At 41.4% G+C, this 18147-nt stretch overlaps 1 protein-coding gene across 2 annotated transcripts in view; it reads right to left on the bottom strand.

Moving 5' to 3' along the window:
* COLEC12 (collectin subfamily member 12) overlaps window positions 1–18147 on the bottom strand; it is a 195878-nt gene that overhangs the window by 158154 nt on the left and 19577 nt on the right. The window lies entirely within an intron of this gene.

Below are 18147 nucleotides of genomic sequence, written 5' to 3'. Positions count from 1 at the left end.
ACAAAGCCTTGAAAATAGAATATAACTGCCCAATAGAAATATAGTAAAAGCCACACATGTAATTTAAAATTTTCTGGTAGCCACATTTTTAAAAAAGTGAAAAGAAACAGGTAAAGTTATTCTTAACAATATATTTTATTTAATCCAACAGATCCCAAATCTGTACAATCATTTCAACATGTAATTAATATAAAAATTATGTTTTATATTCTTTTTTTTCACATTAAGTTTTCAAATCCAGGTGGGCTTTAGATTCACAGCATATCTCAATTTGAACTAGCCAATTCTCAAGGGCTCAGTAGCTACACAAAGCTCCTGGCTACCACACTGGCAAGCTCAGATAGCACTGTCCTGTACTTTACCAACTTAGGGAGAGGAGAACAGGAAGGTTAATCAGGTCTTCTTTTCCATGTAGTGGGCAACTAAAGCATACAGTCATGAATAGATACGAAATATAAATATAAATAAAACACCAGCGCTAACACCACTCTCAGGTCATCTCAGTTCTATCCTCTTTAGTTCATATGAATTACCACTATGCTATAGCAAAATAATTCAAGATGATTTCTTTCTTCCCTTTTAGGGTAAAGGAAATATGAATACCCAATAATGAAAGATGGGTGCAGCCACTTTGGAATATACTCCAGCAACTTTCCAGAAGGGTAAACACAGAACTGTATAAATATGATTCAGCAACTGTGCTCCTAGGCACATACCCAAGAGCAGTGAAAACATACAACCATGGCAAAAACTTGCACAACCGGGTTCACAGCATTATTCATAAGAGCCAGAAAGTAGAAACAAGCCAAATGCCCATCAAATGATGAATGAATAATCTAGACACCAGATCTATACACCAGAATATTATTTGGCAATGAAGAAGAGGCAAGTACTGACATGCTCTACAATACAGAACAAAACCAGAAGACATGATGCTTAGTGAAATAAGCCAGAGAGAAAAGACCACATATTGCATGGTTCCATTTACATGGAACATCCAGGACAGGAAAATCAATAGATACAAAAAGAAACTTAGGGTTGCAAAGGAGTTGGAGGGAAGTGGGGAGCAATCCCTAATAGGTATAAGGTTCCTTTCTGGGGTGATGAAAATATTCTAAAATTGATTGTGGTGATCACTGCACAACTGCATACACTAAAAAATTTCCAATTGTGTATATTAAATTGGTGAGTTGTATGATATGTTAATTATATTTCAATAAAGCTATTATTAAAAATAAATAAATATAAACAAACAAACAAATAAATAAATAAATAAATGGAAGACTGGGGTCCCTGCACACCAATACACATTTTTATCAAGTGCTCATATGAGACCACATGGGACCACATGTATATAGATACAGAGGCATCCTACCAATACAAACAAGGTTGAAATGTTGAAGTATGTTTCTTTTATTTAAAGGTGACAAAGTAGAGCAGCTCCAGCTTAATTTCTCCTTCGCCAGAGTGTATTAAGAGAAGCAAAGTGCAGTATCTTAGACTGAAGCCCTCCTGGGCAACAGTGAAAAAGCCAGCTCTTTTCATAAGACGAGATGGTGAGGGGAGTTTGAGGGTACGGAGGCAGGTTCTGTAGAAGTATAGGCTCACGCTGTGAGGCCACTCATTCCTGCATGTCCCCTGTCCTCCTAGGCACTTCAGCCCTCACTCATCACTTCCTCTTCCTCAAGTTGGGTTTCCAAAATGAGCTTCCTACCGTAGAGCTAGCCTTCAGCAACAGAACTTCCAGAAAGTGATTCACTTACCAGTGGCAGAGTATTATCCTCACTGACTGTTCATTTCATACTTCTCTTATCATGTTTCATTTTAGGCTTGGCTTGCTTTTGCGTTGTTTTCCCCCGAAAAACAAGTTTCCAAGACCACACTGGCACACAAGTGAAATTAATAGCTGCTTAACAAGAGCTCATTATTCGTACCTGACCATACATGGTTGCATTTAAGACATCTGGCAATAACCAGCCAAACCAAAAGATCTATACAAATCAAAAAAGTAATAAACCACACACAAAGCAAAATAATTAGTTGCCTAATTGTCTCAACGCAATGAAAGGCAGTGGCCTGGGTCCTAAGCAACCAAATGCCTGGATTCCTCTGCTGTGCGGAGCAGGGGCTGTGCTGTGCAGCCACCTCCCTTGCTGACCTCTGAGCCTCGGTGCCAGATGCCATCAGGGACCACAGTGAGAGACAGCAGGCATCTGGGAGTCACAGATTACAGTGTCTCACTCACTTCATTCTGATTGTCACGTGTACATTACCCGCCTTTTCACTAGTGACAGCTACAGCCCCTGCTCACTGCCCCTCTCTTCTTTCTGTTGCACACTGCAAGGTAATACCACGTCAATCACTCTCAATACTCCTTTTGCCACACAGACTGCTCTGTTAAAACACTTTCAGAGATGGGTTAATGTTTTTAAAAGATCTATCTTTGGAGAGAGAGCACACAGAGCACGCACACATGCACAACTGGGAGAGGCAGAGGTAGAAGGGGCATCTCGGGCCAGCTGTGCATGAGCAGGGAGCCCAGCATGGGGCTTGACCTCAGGACCCTCAAACCACAACCTGAGCTGAAGCCAAGAGTCAGACACTTCAGCAATTCTGCCATCCCTGTGCCCCTCAGAGATGGGTTAGTTTAGCTGAATCAAGTCTAAATTCGTTTGCCTGGTTTCCAGCTCGCTAGCTTGGCTTCAGACGCGCCTCCCACCGCAGCCCCAGTGCACCCCCAGCTCCGGGTGCCTTTCCTCCCAGCCCCACTTGTGCCCTGGGCTAGGCCCGCGTCTCCTCCCCCAGAGCCCCGGACTGCTGCGATGGCTCTGCTTTAGCTTCCTGATGGCCTCTGGACTCCCCCTCGCCACAGACAGCTACCAATACACTCACTTGCATTTTTGCTGTAACCTGTGAGCAAATTTGGCGGTGGTAACTTGCTCTTAACATCCTGAACCAAGGACTGAGACTCATATTCTGAATCCTGCAAGGCACCTAGCACATATTAGGAGCCTAAGTGACACAGCGGCACCCCTGCTTGTGGCCAGTGTTTCCTGCCCCATCCCCACCCCGGGCCATTTCCCCAGGAAGACAGGTACTTAATGCTCCTTGATTCCCTGGCTGTATCTTGGTTTTGTCTCTGCCTTGAGGCTCTCTCAACGGACTGCTTAGGGACTTCCTCATCTTAATGCCCCTCCGCATAAACAATCATCCTTCTCTATTCCTCTGTCGGATCACACATTCCTCCCCCATCCCCTGCAGAATCTGTAGTGACTTCAGAATCTAGGTCCTCTATCTATCCTCCATTTCCTTGCAAGTATCTTTCAAACTATAGTATGACTATGTTGATTTTTTTCTCCTCCCATTAGACCAGGAGGACCATAAATACTGATGCCATGTCTCACCAATCCAGTCCCAGACTCTAGCATGGGGGCAGGATATAACAGGTGTGGAACAGTCTAGGATTTTATTCCTTGAGCTCTCATGGAGGGCCCAAGACTCATGCAAACTTCCAATTCCTAGTGAAAGTTAACTCTTTCCAGAGAATGTGGCTGAGCAGGCAGAGGGCCTCAGCCCCACAGCCCAGGGAAGCCAGTTCAACCTCCAGCTCTGCAGACCACTGTTACTCTGGGCACCTCCATTTAAAGGCAGCTTCTCCTCAGACGGCATTCTCTCTCAAATCCCTTTAAAGATGGTCCCTTCTCACCTGCTTTCTGGAAAGAAATGGGAGATAGGAAGAGACCTCAAGAAAACCATTAATTATAGAATGTTTGTGTTTCACACTCTCCTCTCTGAGCTCCTGCCCCACATCTTGACACCTCCAATCCTAGGAGCCTTCCATCCAAAGCTCCTTGAACTTCTCATGTCTCTGAAAGACGAATCTCATAAACAACAGCTTCAAGGACGACAGTGAGATTTTAGCAATCCGATTAAACAGTGCACCCCAAGGTGCAAAGGACTATTAGGAGCCTCCATCCTTTCTAAAACTTCCTGGTGTATTTGTACTTCACAAGAGGTCTGTCATCTTAATTAAGTTTCATAGAAGTAAACTAAATTCAGGTGAAGCAAAAGGACGTTCCCTCAGTCTTTCTGAAGAAGCAAACATCTGGTCCTACCTTAGAGATTTTTAGGTGCTTGAGGGCAGGTCTCTGCTTCGTTCAGTCTTCTTCTGACACTAGACACTCTCTGACCTCCTCCTCCCCAGCGCCAGCTCCAATTTGTCTTCATCCTTCTCAGACCTCACCACTGCTGTCTTTTCCTTCTCCTGGATCTGAGTCTGTGCTGTAACTGTTCAATGTGGGGTCTGAGCCTCTGCCTTCTCTGAATTCAAATTTAGAAAATGTTCTTTGTCCATACAGAGGCAACTTTGGTGAGAGGCCTGCCAGATCGTGAGCTAAGGTAAGGTTTAAGACAATAGCCTGGGGGCGCCTGGGTGGCTCAGTCTGCCTTCCACTCAGGTTATGATCTCAGGGTCCTGGGGTTGGGCCCTGTGTTGGGCTCCCTGCTTAGTGGGCCTGCTTCTCCCTCTCCCTCTGCTGCTCCCTCTGCTTATACTCTCCCTGTCAAATAAATATTTTTTTAAAAAAGACAACACCCTGAGTACCATACACATCATAAGCACACAAAACACCTTACTCTTCTCAAATATTTGTTGAGCTGAGGAACTGTCCTAGGTACAGTAATGAACAAAACAGACACTATCTCTGTCCTCACTGAACTTACAACATGGTTAAGAAAAAAATCTATTTAAAAAAAGTAATTACAAGTATGCAAGGGTTCACTCACTCTCTTCTGCCTGCAATCCCTGCCCTCGAGTACTAAATCAGATGACTGCATATTCCCAATGTCAAAACCTGCAGCACACCCTGCTACCTCCAGTTCTCCCCAGACCTGGGTCTTTCCCCTCCTCATCCTTCCTTCTGGCACCCTGGAACTTCTTCAGCTATCTCCAACTGTGGGTGTACCAAAATCCACCCAAGTGCTCGGCAAAGGGAAAAAACAACAAAGACTTTCAGTTTATCAAAATCCACCTTTTCTAGGTATTTGCAATTAAAATGGAAATAAAAGTGAATATTCTTTTTTTTCTTCTTTACTTCATTCTAAATGCTGACTTCTTACCAATTTTGAAAGTGAAATTAACTATTTACAGAGGCAGAGAGGGAAGGAATTAATTTAATAATATCCGGGATCCCTGGGTGGTGCAGCGGTTTGGCGCCTGCCTCTGGCCCAGGGCGCAATCCTGAAGACCCGGGATCGAGTCCCACATCGGGCTCCCGGTGCATGGAGCCTGCTTCTCCCTCTGCCTATGTCTCTGCCTCTCTCTCTCTCTCTCTCTCTCTCTGTGACTATCATAAATAAATAAAAAAATATTTAAAAAATAATAATAATTTAATAATATTCCACCTGGGAAAAGGACCAGCTCACAAGCTTTGAAAATATAAGTATTCCCACTTTACATAACCACAATCTCAGAGGAAGGAAAAAAGCCCCCAAAGCACAAAAGACCTGGAACTTTTTCTTTCTTTCTTTTTTTTTTTTTTTTTGGTGGATTCTAATACTTGTTCATTAACTTGAGAAGGTAAGAAAGTCATAGCTCCAGTAGGCCATCTTCTCAATAAACATGGCTAAAGTGATTTTTTCCTTTGTTGATGACTAGATTTATGTTTTCATGCAATGTGTCTTTCATTAACATGAGAAGAAAAATTTCATAATATGATAAACATAAACAGATCACTGAATTGAGAGAAACTGTAAATTTTCTTGCGATTATTAATGGAAATATTATGCTTTTTATTAAATTTGCAGACATGTGTATTTGAATAATTACCCACTGATTTTATGAAGCTAGAGGGACCAGAATCTTCCATGATTGAGTGTAGAAATCTAGAATAAGTTCAAATCCAGAATGAGTCCAAAATAAGGGACACTTGACGGGATGAGGACTGGGTGTTATTCTGTATGTTGGTAAATTGAACACCAATAAAAATTAATTTATTAAAAAAAAAAAGGAAGGAAGACTGGACCTAAGTTGGTAATTGTTGAAACTGGGTGATGGGTACTATCTTGTTTTTCAACACCACCTCTGGTGCCCCACATGTGGCTCTTGTACCCCCAGGTACCAGGCTCTCTGCAGATGCTGGCAGGTGTCTGACAGTTTGGCACCATTCTGACATGAGCTGCAGGGAGTAAAGACCTGTGGGCTAAGAGCTCAACCTCACAAGACTACCCCTGTTTCAGATACCTCTTGTACCTCCCACCGGCCGACTACAAACTGGGGTTCTCACAACCCCCTTCTCAGGTCCCACACTTGGCTAGAACGGCTCACGGAATTCTAGAAAGCATCTTACTAAGTACCCATTTATCATGAAGGACACAACTCAGGATCATCCAAAGGGAAGAGATGCACAGGCCAAGGTATGGGGCAGGAGGTGCAGAGTCCCCAAGCCTCTCCAGGAGCACCTGTGCCCAGCGCCCAGACATGCTCACCCACCTCCAGATCCCCCAACCCCCTGTGCAGGGATTTTATGGAGATTCCACTGCACAGTGCAACTGATGAGACCACTGGCCATGGAGATGGACTGCATCTCCTTCTGCTCTCCGTCCCCAGGAGAGCTAGTCCAACCCACTAAGCCTGGCGTGGTCCTTCCGTCCACTGCCCTGCCCTGACCCTGGCTGGGGGGCCCAGCTCCCAGTCCTCTCATCAGCACACAAAAGACACTCTTAGCACTCTGGGGATTGCAAGTGTCTTAGGAACTATGTGCCAGGAAGCAGGGACAAAGACTAAATACTAAATACAGGGACAAAGACTAAATACATATTTCTTATTGTATCACAGGTACTCTTTTACAGGTTGGAAATTTTGCACAATCAAATGATTTCTTCCAATAACTTATTTTCAAACATGTACACAATTGAAAAAGAACTGTCCAGTCAACATTCATATATCTACTATCTAGATTCTACAATGAGCATTTCTGCTATATTTGCTTCATTACATATCTGACCATCTAGTAAGAAAAGTTATTTAAAATTCTTATTTTTAAATGAAAAATAAAAATGTGTTCTATATTGTTTTGATGCAAAACAAACAAACAAACAAAAAAAACAAAATACATAAGCCTAGAAAATGCTTCAATAGCTCCAAAGTTACATGAAAGGAACATATAACCAAATGGAAAACCAATAATCATGAGAACACTAATATTTTCAACAAAATGAATAAGAAGAGAGTTTTCCATCTGCCAGTTTTGCCAACTAACTTTTGTATCAGGGAACTGGGAAAATATATCTAAAGTGGAGGTACCAAAATATTTATTCTGAATTGTTGAAGTAAGTAAAAGAAAAAGTACAAGTAGTATCATGTACTTAAAATCAACTGTAGGGGCAGAATAAAGCTTTGGATGACATTACAGATACAAACCCATAACACTGCATGGCCTAAAATGTCTTCAAAATCATCTACTCTAACCTCTTCATTTTGCAGAAGAGCTTATTTGAGGCCCAAAGAGTTTACATCATTTTGCAAAATTCACATAGTTAGTTAATATGTAAGAAAAAAAAAGACTACAATTCTGATCTCCATTCCTCCAATTCAGAACTCTTCAAGTACCCAGTCATGCACACACACACACACACACACACACATACACACACGGAGGGTGTGTGTGTCTGTGTGTGTATAGACAGGAGGGAGTAAGGATGGTAGAGACTGAGAGCTCAAATGAAGTACTGAATTCAGTAATTTTCAAAAAAGTCTAATTTTCTATTTTGTTTTCTCAGCAATGAGTATTTGCAGAATACCTTCTAAATGTCAGGCATTTTGCTAAGTACTTCACCTACATGAAATAATCCTCCTAATGCCCCTGTAACATAGGTAGTTTTGTTACCCCTCTTTCCATAAAAAACAAACAAAAGGCTTAGATGGTGTAAGTTTATGAGTTTAAGATCACTTGGGCTCCCTGAAATCCTTATTCACAGTCTTCACTGTTTATAGGAGGTCCATTTTGGTCTATCAAAAGTGCAACAAATAGTGAAGGCTTCCAAATCAAATTATTGTTACACACTATCGGCATTGCATTTTAAACAAGCATATAGCTGCTGTTAATAAGCAGAGTGGATTCACATGGCAGCAGTTTAGAAACAGCTGTGATCGGTGGTGTGTATACCATATGGAGAAGGAAATTACCTTCCAACCTTCTTTCACGGGTTTATATCAAACAGATTCTTACACCTCATCCTGAACCTTTTCTGTGGGGCAAAGGAAAGGGATTCTGTATATGCCCTCTTAACTTGCACATAATGGGAAGGGCGAGTATATAGGAGAGTCCCAACCTTATCCGGAAACCACTGAAGTTTTGCCAATACTGAACTTAGAACAACACTGGAGACAGAAAGAAGAGGCAGCTCACATTCCATCTGGCATGTGGTGCCCTCTATTGTGCCTTTTGAAATTCTGCTGGTGGGTGGGGAACAATTTGTAGGGTTGGCTGATATTTTTCTTTTATGCAAATGTACAACGTTGGAAAACTCTTGTCTGCTTCTCATTAAATTTGAAATTCCCAAAGGCAAAGCCTAAGTCTCCCTTCTTTACTGTGCATGATGCCCAACACATAATGGATAGTTAATAAATGTCACATCATTTTCATATTGCATTGACTAAAAATGACATCTTCCCATGAATCTTGCTTGCTTTCACTTCTCAGCAAATCTCACAAAGTGCATATATTTTCGAAGAAAAGAACACTGTGTAAGGCCTATCTTTCTTGCCTGAATCTCTTTCCCAAACTCTCATTAATGTTTTATGTTTCACTTTTCATAGGGCAAAGGGACAAACCCACCCCACCCCACCCCGGTTTCCCAACTGTTTTACTCTTTTTCCACTCTCAGAGACTTGCAGAATTTATTCACAAATCTCTGACATCCAGTTCATATCACTTCCACCACAAAATGGCAGCTCTCCAGTCTACCTTGACTCTATGAGTCTTTTGGGGGACCCTTTGATGAGGCTTATGAACTAGGCTTTACAAGTATGCAGATTTTTTTTTTTTTTTAGTATGCAGATTTTTTAAAGCATTTTTGGTTTTCATAAAGATTATTATACCTCTTATTTTCTGGGAAATTGAAAAAATGAATTATAAATGTTGATGATGATTAATAGTCAGGAAAAGGACCTTGTTTTTATTCATCTCTGTACTGCAATTCACAGCACATGGAGGGCAGTCAGTGAATGTTCGTCAGAATGAGAAGTACTCCCAACTCCCCTCCATTATTTCAAAAACAATTCAACGGTAACATTCTAGATAAAATATGAGGTAGAGTAATCACTACATCTTCATATTCTTCATCAATGGTCCCAGTAATGTACTAAATATGAGCTATCATGAGGATTTCCTCTTACAAGTACAAAATGAAACAGAGCCCAAAGGGGAAGAATATGCTTCTCTCTCACTTATGCTGCTGTGAATGCCTGAGCTTAGATTGAAGACTCAATCTAAAATGTCAACAATAATTTTACTTCTGCATTTTCCTGCTTCACAGAACAAGAAGAACGTGACAGAAAGGTTATTTCAAATATCAGAGGGATCCCTGGGTGGCGCAGTGGTTTGGTGCCTGCCTTTGGCCCAGGGCGCGATCCTGGAGACCCGGGATCGAATCCCACATCGGGCTCCCGGTGCATGGAGCCTGCTTCTCCCTCCGCCTGTGTCTCTGCCTCTCTCTCTCTCTCTCTGTGACTATCATAAATAAATAAAAAATTTTAAAAAAAATTCAAATATCAGAGAATAGAGGCATCTTTAGGCATTTGGAATAAGAATGTAGTCTAAATTTCTGCCAGAACTTTTGCAGACTTCTAGTTCCAATCTCCTGTTTTCCTGACAACTCTCTAGTCCTTCATCTTTTCAGTGTGTGAAAGAAATTGATCTATGTATGGAAATATTTATACCAATAAAAAAAAACTATCCTAGCATATGAAAAGAGAAGCTTGTTTCAATCAGGGCCAAATGTCAGCTTTCAAAAACTTATAAAAAGGATAAAAATGAAAAACATTGGAAGAAGCATAAAGTGTTTATAGTTATGACTCAGAACAGGAGACCAATTTCACAATGTTTCCTGTGGCAAGAGTTGTATTCCCTAAGAATACAATATAAGAGTTGTATTCCTGAAAGTTCAGCACCTTGTAGCTCCATTTATAACATAATTATAAATCACTTAAAAGTAAACTTGTAATTACTTTGTGAATAAACTGAATTTTTTAATGTGTTATATAAAATACGATAATTCTGTAAGTGGAACAAAGTAATAATGAATCAGATTATAACAAAATCATGTTGTTATTTAATAATAATCATTGTCTAAATTAACATTAAATTGGGGATCCCTGGGTGGCGCAGCGATTTAGCGCCTGCCTTTGGCCCAGGGCGCGATCGTGGAGACCCGGGATCGAATCCCATGTCGGGCTCCTGGTGCATGGAGCCTGCTTCTCCCTCTGCCTATGTCTCTGCCTCTCTCTTTCTCTCACTGTGTGCCTATCATAAATAAATAAAGCAAAAAAATTTAAAAAAAATAAAATAAACATTAAATTATAAAAGTAATCATATATTATAGTTACAATATGATGTTAGATATTATGAATATTAAGTTACACATGATAATAGTGGTCCTCACTATACATTCTACCCCAAAGGGGTAGCCCAAGCCAAGCAGAGCCAGTCCATTCCTCTTGCCCTTAGCTGATTTAGGAAGTGACTGTGACTCAGTGTTGGCCAATTACATGTGACAGGGTCTACTAAAGGCCTGGCATAGTTTCATTGCTTCCAAAAAGACAAAGACTCTAAAAAAAATAATAAAAAAATAATAAAAAAAATAAAAAAATAAATAATTAAAAAATAAAAATAATTAATTAATTAATTAATTAATTTAAAAAAAAAAAGACAAAGACTCCTTCACCCACCTGGAACTGCTACAGCCACCTTGTGACCATTCCTGTCACTTTTCACAGTACATACTTTTAATGTAGTTCCCCTTCACCTGCGAGGCACTGCTCTAAGTGTTAACTCATTCAGACTTCTTTCAGGAAGATACTCAGTTACCCCTATCTTTTGATGAGAACAATGAGGTGCTGAGAGGTCAACCTGTCCAAGGCTTTCTCTCCACTAAGTGGTAAAGCTGGAAATTAAACCCAGAGTCCATTCTCTCAGCCAGGAGGATGCTATGGCACCTCTCTGTGAAAGCTGCTCTTAGCCCCCAGTGTGTGTTACTTTCCTTAAACTACATTCTTTGCTGGTGGCCACCAAGAAAATCAACTCCTTTGTTACTTCCTGAACAAAGTATGGCACTGGTGCAGAAGAGTCAAGGCCGGGAGGTTTTGATGCGGGGAGGACGGAGGAAGGGAAGGATCAGAGAGCATGAGGCCTATCAAGCTTCATAAAGGGAGGGCTGAGGGAACATGAACACAGGGATGATGGTGCCAGGGGGAGGGAGGAAGTGGGGGAGGTGAAAGGAAGGGGGGAGGGCTTAGAGTTGTCAACCATTTAATGGCAGCAACAGTTCAGGGCGGACCTGCCATATACCTGCCCCCCCCTTATATTACTCATGATTTCATAATTCATATGCCCAGCAAGGAAGGTTTTCTTGCTATTCTCATTTCACAGATCAACAAAGTGATGCTTGGAAAATTTGAATGATTTGCTGGTGAGAGGCAAAGTCAGCATGTGACCCAGACTGTCAGAATCTAAAGCCCGCCAGCATCCTGAGGAGTAAGGGCACCAGCAAGGAACACGAGGGAAGAGAGGAGCCCCTCTAGTTCGCAACTTTGCTGAGGACCATGTCTTCCCTCAAAACTCATGACTCTCAGACATTGTTCCTTTTCCCAAGGGGCCTCCAAAGGAACAACTTGAGTCTTTCAAGGAAAGTTTCAGAGTTCGTCTGTTTTCAGTTACTTGAAGTTGCTACCAAAAGGAATCACTCTTTCCCACCCTACCCCGACCAACCAAGCACTGGAAGCAACCTAATGCCTTCATGCTGTCTGAGCAGAAAAATGGCTGAGTAGATTTTTTTCCCCCTTAGTTTTTCTAAAAATAAAAACAAACCACATTCAGCTTCAACCCAATTGTAGGAAAAACAAATTATTCTCCCTCCCCACACTCTTACCAGGATTCATAAGTGAATACAAACCAGGGAAGGGTGGGGAGGAATTCTACTTTAAATGGTTGAAAAACACAAGGTTTGAATCTTCAATCTATACACACTATGAATCAGGAAACATAAGTCCGCATATAAACAGCTGCTGGCTGAATCCACATACACCTATGATCATTTATTTTCCCACCAAAATCTTGAGATGCACCAAGAATGGGTGTCTCTGTGTGCTTCTCAGCTGTGAATGGAGTGGAAAGGTCATTGGGGACTGGCATCAGGTTGGATTCCAATGTTGGCCATGCCACTCAGCTTTGTGGGTTTCTATCCTCCTCACTTGCAGACTGCAGGTAATTCCCTTCAAGGCACTCCTGAGAGACTTAAATGAACTAATGAGTGGAAAACTGCCCAGCACATTGTAGTTACCCAAAAAACAATTCTCAGTGGCTTCTTTTATAAGAAAATAGTTTTTAAAAAATCATAATCACATGAGAACACCATGTGGAACAATTTTTTATTTCCACTGACGAGCAAGAAAGACTAGGCAGGGAGGCCCTGGCCTACGAAGTGAGTTCTCGATGGGTGCAGAAGTGAAAACCTGGACACACACTGTTGGCAAGAGAGGTTGTAAACATTAATCATAAAAATGAGGAAATCTGCTTAGATTATCTAAAAGAAAAGTGACAGCCACCAAACTCCTTTCCTCAGGTCTCAGGAACATCATGTATCTGACTGGAAGCAGAGGGTAGGGGGGCCGTGGAAGCTAGTCTACAAACCCCCTTCAAGGTGATTCTGACTGAGAATCTCTTCTGTGTCTACTTCTCCACAAGCCATATGACACCAAATTCTTATAAAATCAGAAATATCAACTTCATTAGGATTTACAAAGCCACATAAAAACCCTGTCAGTAAGTGATGCAAATGGCTTGAATATTTCCAAGAATCCCATAGGGATCCTCAGACTCTTGTTTCCTGCCCTAACTAGTTTCTCTGAATAGGGTCAGTCCTTTGCCTGACCTAATACCATTTCTGTTCAAGGATGCTTGGAAAAGGTGCTATTGAAAGGCCAGTCCCATGCTGAATTTACTCAATCCTTCCCCACAGGAAATGACGGAAATTCCTTGCATTCTTATCAGGGAAAGGGGTGAGCTCTGCTGGTGTCAGTCTTGAAAGGCCCTGATGGGAGGGATGTAGGGATCACTTCTTTGCTGTTGGAGGTGGATGACTTCAAAGCAGGGCCTTCTCCAAACCCTAACATGAAGCCAGGCTTCTAGAAGAGTCCTGTGAGAGGAGAAACAGGCAGTCTGGTCCCTGTGCCCAAACAATGAGAAGTGGGGGCATCCACGTGACTATTCTACGGCATTCCCCAAAGACAGTTTGGTATTCTCTTGGCAAACTCTTTCAATCCTCTGCACTGAAATCAGAAACTCGCCATGTACCTCAGACATAACCCTTCTTTCTGGCTGTTTGAGCATATATGCATCATGCTTTTTCAGAAGTCTATGTGGCCTTTCACACTCTTAGACATTTAGTTCCTCTAAAACTCTTGACAAGAAGTGGCTCAGTGATTTAACTGGAGTCACTGAGGTTTTATGTCTAATGTCTGTAGGGGATGGGTTCAGAGGATGGTGAAGGTAAGGAGTAGGGTAGGGGCTGTTCTGGAGCAGGGCTGGACTCTATATCAATTTCTCAGGCTGCTTGCATGTAACCAGCACTGTTCAGATACTCCTGCTCATGTGAAATTATCATTCAAGGTGAACAAAACTATTCAAGGGTACGTACACTTTGGTGAACATACTTAGGAAAAAGGCATCTAATACCCCTTTTGGAACTGTAAGCCTTACATCATTTTTCAGTGATCTTCTCAGAATTTTCCCACTTAGTTTTTACAAAAGACTTGAATTTTGCCCCACAGAGAATGTTTCCTTTAACTCTTCATTATTGTTTCACAATTTGCAATTTTTCAGATCTTTGTCTCTCAGAGCTATTAATAACTCCCATAGTTGAGCCCCAAGGAAGCAATTTTGTCACAGTTTTGTCAAATATAAATAACAAATGCTTCCAGCTGCTCCCAGTTGGTCACTTGCAACCCTTAAGTCTACCCATGGTTTTCACAAATGGACCCATGTATCTCTTGGTCCTCCACCATTCCAGCTTTGGACATCCTATTATTATACCAGATCAGATTCCAAAGAAAACTCAAGACAACCCAGTGCAACCAAGGAAACAAAGTTGGTCTAGGTGCCCTTCTGCCCCAGCACAGAAAGAAGGCAAAGCAGGCTCTTGAGGGAGGGCTCAAGACATCTGGCATGGTGTTTACCATGAGATGTCCACACCATCTACCTGGGTGCTGGGGCACAGAGCTGCTGTCCCCAGGTCTTCTAGCCTTTCATAGTTTTTTGCAATAAAACAAGAGGTAGGATAGAACAAGAATTCATGAGGCTGCTGGAAATTAGAAGGTTCTAGGGGCCTACTAACTCCTAGGCTCTATGTTCAAGCAGCAGGGCCAGAAGGTCCAAGAAGGATCCCAATATTAGAATAATGGTCAACACTTATGGGATGCTCACAGTGTGCAAGGCACTGTGCTAACCCAGCATCACATTTAATTCCACAACAACTTCGTGGAGCTAGCCTATTAAGACCCAAACTTTACAAGTGAGGAAGTAGGCTTTGCAAAATTCACCTGAGGTCACAGAGTTGGTGAGTTTGGGAACTCAGATATAAATCCATACACCTGGTTCCCATGTCCATACACATAACCACTGCCCCCACCTACAAGACAAAAAAGCAGCCATCAAACAGGAAAGATAACACCTGGCCTGCTGTCCTCATAGAGTTGTTGTGAAAGAAAAATATGTTTGTAAATCCTTTGGGAAGATAAATATGACACACAAATGTGAGCTGGATTTGCTATGATCATTTCTACACAAGTTCTGGAATTCACCCCTCTTCCCACACTTCTCCCCTTCTCCTATGGAATTCTGATGCATTTATCCCTTGGAACTGAAATGACATTCTTCATTCCCTCTACTCTATATCATTTTAATGAAGAAAAATTTAAGAAAATATAACTTGAATACATTTATGTTAATCATATGACTAATCGGAAAGTTTCAGAAGACATTCTTGGATCCATTTACCACAAATTCCAAAATGCATAAATTTATGTTTATCCCTTATAATAGGAATTAATTCGCCTTCCTTTTCTGCTCACTATAATAATAAAGGATGCTAGAGCCATATGTGATATTTTTAAAGAAAACAGTTACTGAGAAATATGTAGAAAAATATCACTGTAGTGTATATGGTATTCTATCTATAGAAAGTAAAAATCAATATACAGGTGCCTCCTGTTCCAGGGAATGAATGTTGCCAAACTGTAACTATGGTTACATCCCAAATTAATTAGCTCTGCATACTAAGACCAAGAAATGCTAGCCCTGAGAGCCTGATTAAAGCTTGAATATACTTACTTCATTAACCTTTCAAAGTTTCCCCTCATGGAAGCTTCTGTCAGAGAAGCAAATAAATGGCAAACCCATCAGGTTTAAGTCTGTCTCTCCCCTAGACACCTGCACAGAATTTTGGGAAAGGGGCTAACTTCATGTAGCATATGCTTCTGAATAAGTACCTACAAATATCTTTGGAAACAAACCACCAGGTAACAATTTGCTAGAACAGTGAGTGATCCCTTTGCCTTGTGAATAATGAACCTCTGGTCCATCTGTAGTCTAAATTCAGTTATGCAAATCATAAACAAGATATACCTAAAATTAGACAAAAACTAAACCCTTTATGTTACCCAGTCTACCTCTGCAAAAATAAAAGCCAACAATATTACCACGTTGAGAAGTAAATCACAACCTGACATCTCTTCAGGAATGAGGTTTCAGACTGTCACACTTTGATATTTGGCAGGGGCCATACCAAAATGTCTGAAGAGTGATAACAGCCTCTAATCTTGGGAGCAGGATAATAGCACCTTTGCTTCTAGAGTGTTGCACTTTCAAACCACTTGTCTACCTGGTATCTCTCTTAGTCTCAACCACAGGCCTGTGAGGTAGACTTATCCCCCTTGGCGGGTGTCACTCTGCTTACTAGGCAAATGCAGCATCTGAGGCCCATGGAGCTTAAGTGACTGTTTTCAACTCAATAGAGTAAGTAGGGGCAAGTCCTACCAGGCTGGATGCCTCTTACACCACCATACACTGACTTTGTCTTCCTTTAATGGTTAAGGTTTAACCATACCTGAAGGAATGGGTTCTTGGGTTCTGCTGCATTCAGTGACTAGCTTTGGCTACTTCTTAGGAACTGAAAACTCATTTACCTTCAATAATATTAGATCCAGAGTCCTAGGGCCTGCAAAAATTATGAGGCTCCATGGGGGGGGGGCAGCCCATTTTAGGGTGTTAGAACTGCACTCTAGAGTTCTAGACTCTTCTAGGATTCAGAAGTTGAGAAATCACCTCAACCTTATTGTGGGCACCTTCCTCAAGATTAGGTTTGCCTAAGGGGTAAAGGACCCAGCTAACAACCACAGCTCCACCTAACTTGTTTGAACAAGGCCTTTATCTGGGCCTCGCCTTACCTAACTATAAAATTAAAGGCTTATTTAAATCACCTCAAAGGCTCTTGAATATCCAAAATTCTACTCTACTCCTATGCTAGACATCCATCACTTTGCCTAAAAGCCGAATCCAAGAATTCTCAACACTTGGACGCCTCTTTTTTCATAGCCTTTTCCAAGATGTCCCATGTTAATTTCATCCCCACTGTCTACTCACCACTTGCTCTCACTCTCACCCTGCCCCTCTGCAGTATTAGTAAGCTGTTATCATGTGTCCTCTAAGCCATTGGTTTGTGATTTCCATACACAATTTAGCCATCACAAATTAAATCTTTCAGCAACTTATTATTTTTGTGTATTTTTCACCAAATCCCCACCCATCTAGCTAGTTACATGGTCATGAAATTTTAAATAAAATTTTTCTCAAGGTCACTCTTTTTAAAAAATATTTCCTCATAGTTCTTATTTCTACTAATGTCCAAGTAAATATCTGTGGGGTGCCTGAGTGATTCAGTAGGTTAAGCACTTGCCTTCTGCTCAGGTCATGATCCTGGGGTCCTAGGATCCAGCCCCATGTAGAGCTCCCTGCTCAGTGTGAAGACTGCTTCTCCCTTTGTCCTCATCCAACTCATTCTCTCTCTCTCAAATAAATAAAATCTTTTAAAAAACAAATGTTTGATATCTGCTGATTTCCAAAATAGATAGGCATGTCAACATTGATTTTTGCCTTATTTTTACAAGTTTGATCTTCCTCTTATTTCTACCTTTTCATTTTTGTTTTCCTTTCCTTTATAATTCCTGGGTTCACTCTTACTACCACCTTCAGTGAGCCCACCACAGCAAAGCAGAACAACACAGGGCACCAATTCCAAAACACGTAATGTGCAGATAAAGAACAGTAGTGTGGAGGGGGAGAGAAGGTACTGAGAAGGTAGCCAGCATATGAATGGAGGAGCTATCTATCGGCTTGGTGCCACTGCATTCCCCTTGTAAAGCCCTATTTTTTCACAGAAAGAAATGTAGAAGTGTATACCCAGAAGGAAAAATGTTAAAGCAACGAGGGAACCAGAGCAGCTGGGGACTGTTAACTTTAATCAAAGTCCAGCCAGGAGTTGTGTTATTTTTTTTTTTTTTAAGTAACAGGAAGTAGATTCATTCTCTTTTATTCCCTCTCTCTCTCTCTCTCTCTCTCTCTCTCTCTCTCACACACACACACACACACACACACACACACACACACACGCATTCACTCATTCTTTCTTCTCTATCCTTCATTTCCACTTGCCAAGACACAGAAACAAGCTGGACAGAAAATCCCAGTTCCCTTGAACTATCTTTGGAACTTTGCAGTGTTCACTGTCAGTTCAAAACCGAACTGCAGGGCATGAGAAGCATGATCAAAGAGCGACAAGCACTGTATGCAGAGCCTAGGAGACAGAAGACTGTGT

This window comes from Vulpes lagopus, chromosome 1 (genome assembly GCF_018345385.1).
Source record: "Vulpes lagopus strain Blue_001 chromosome 1, ASM1834538v1, whole genome shotgun sequence".
NCBI lineage: Eukaryota > Metazoa > Chordata > Mammalia > Carnivora > Canidae > Vulpes > Vulpes lagopus.
This window is presented reverse-complemented; position numbering and strand designations above follow the sequence as displayed.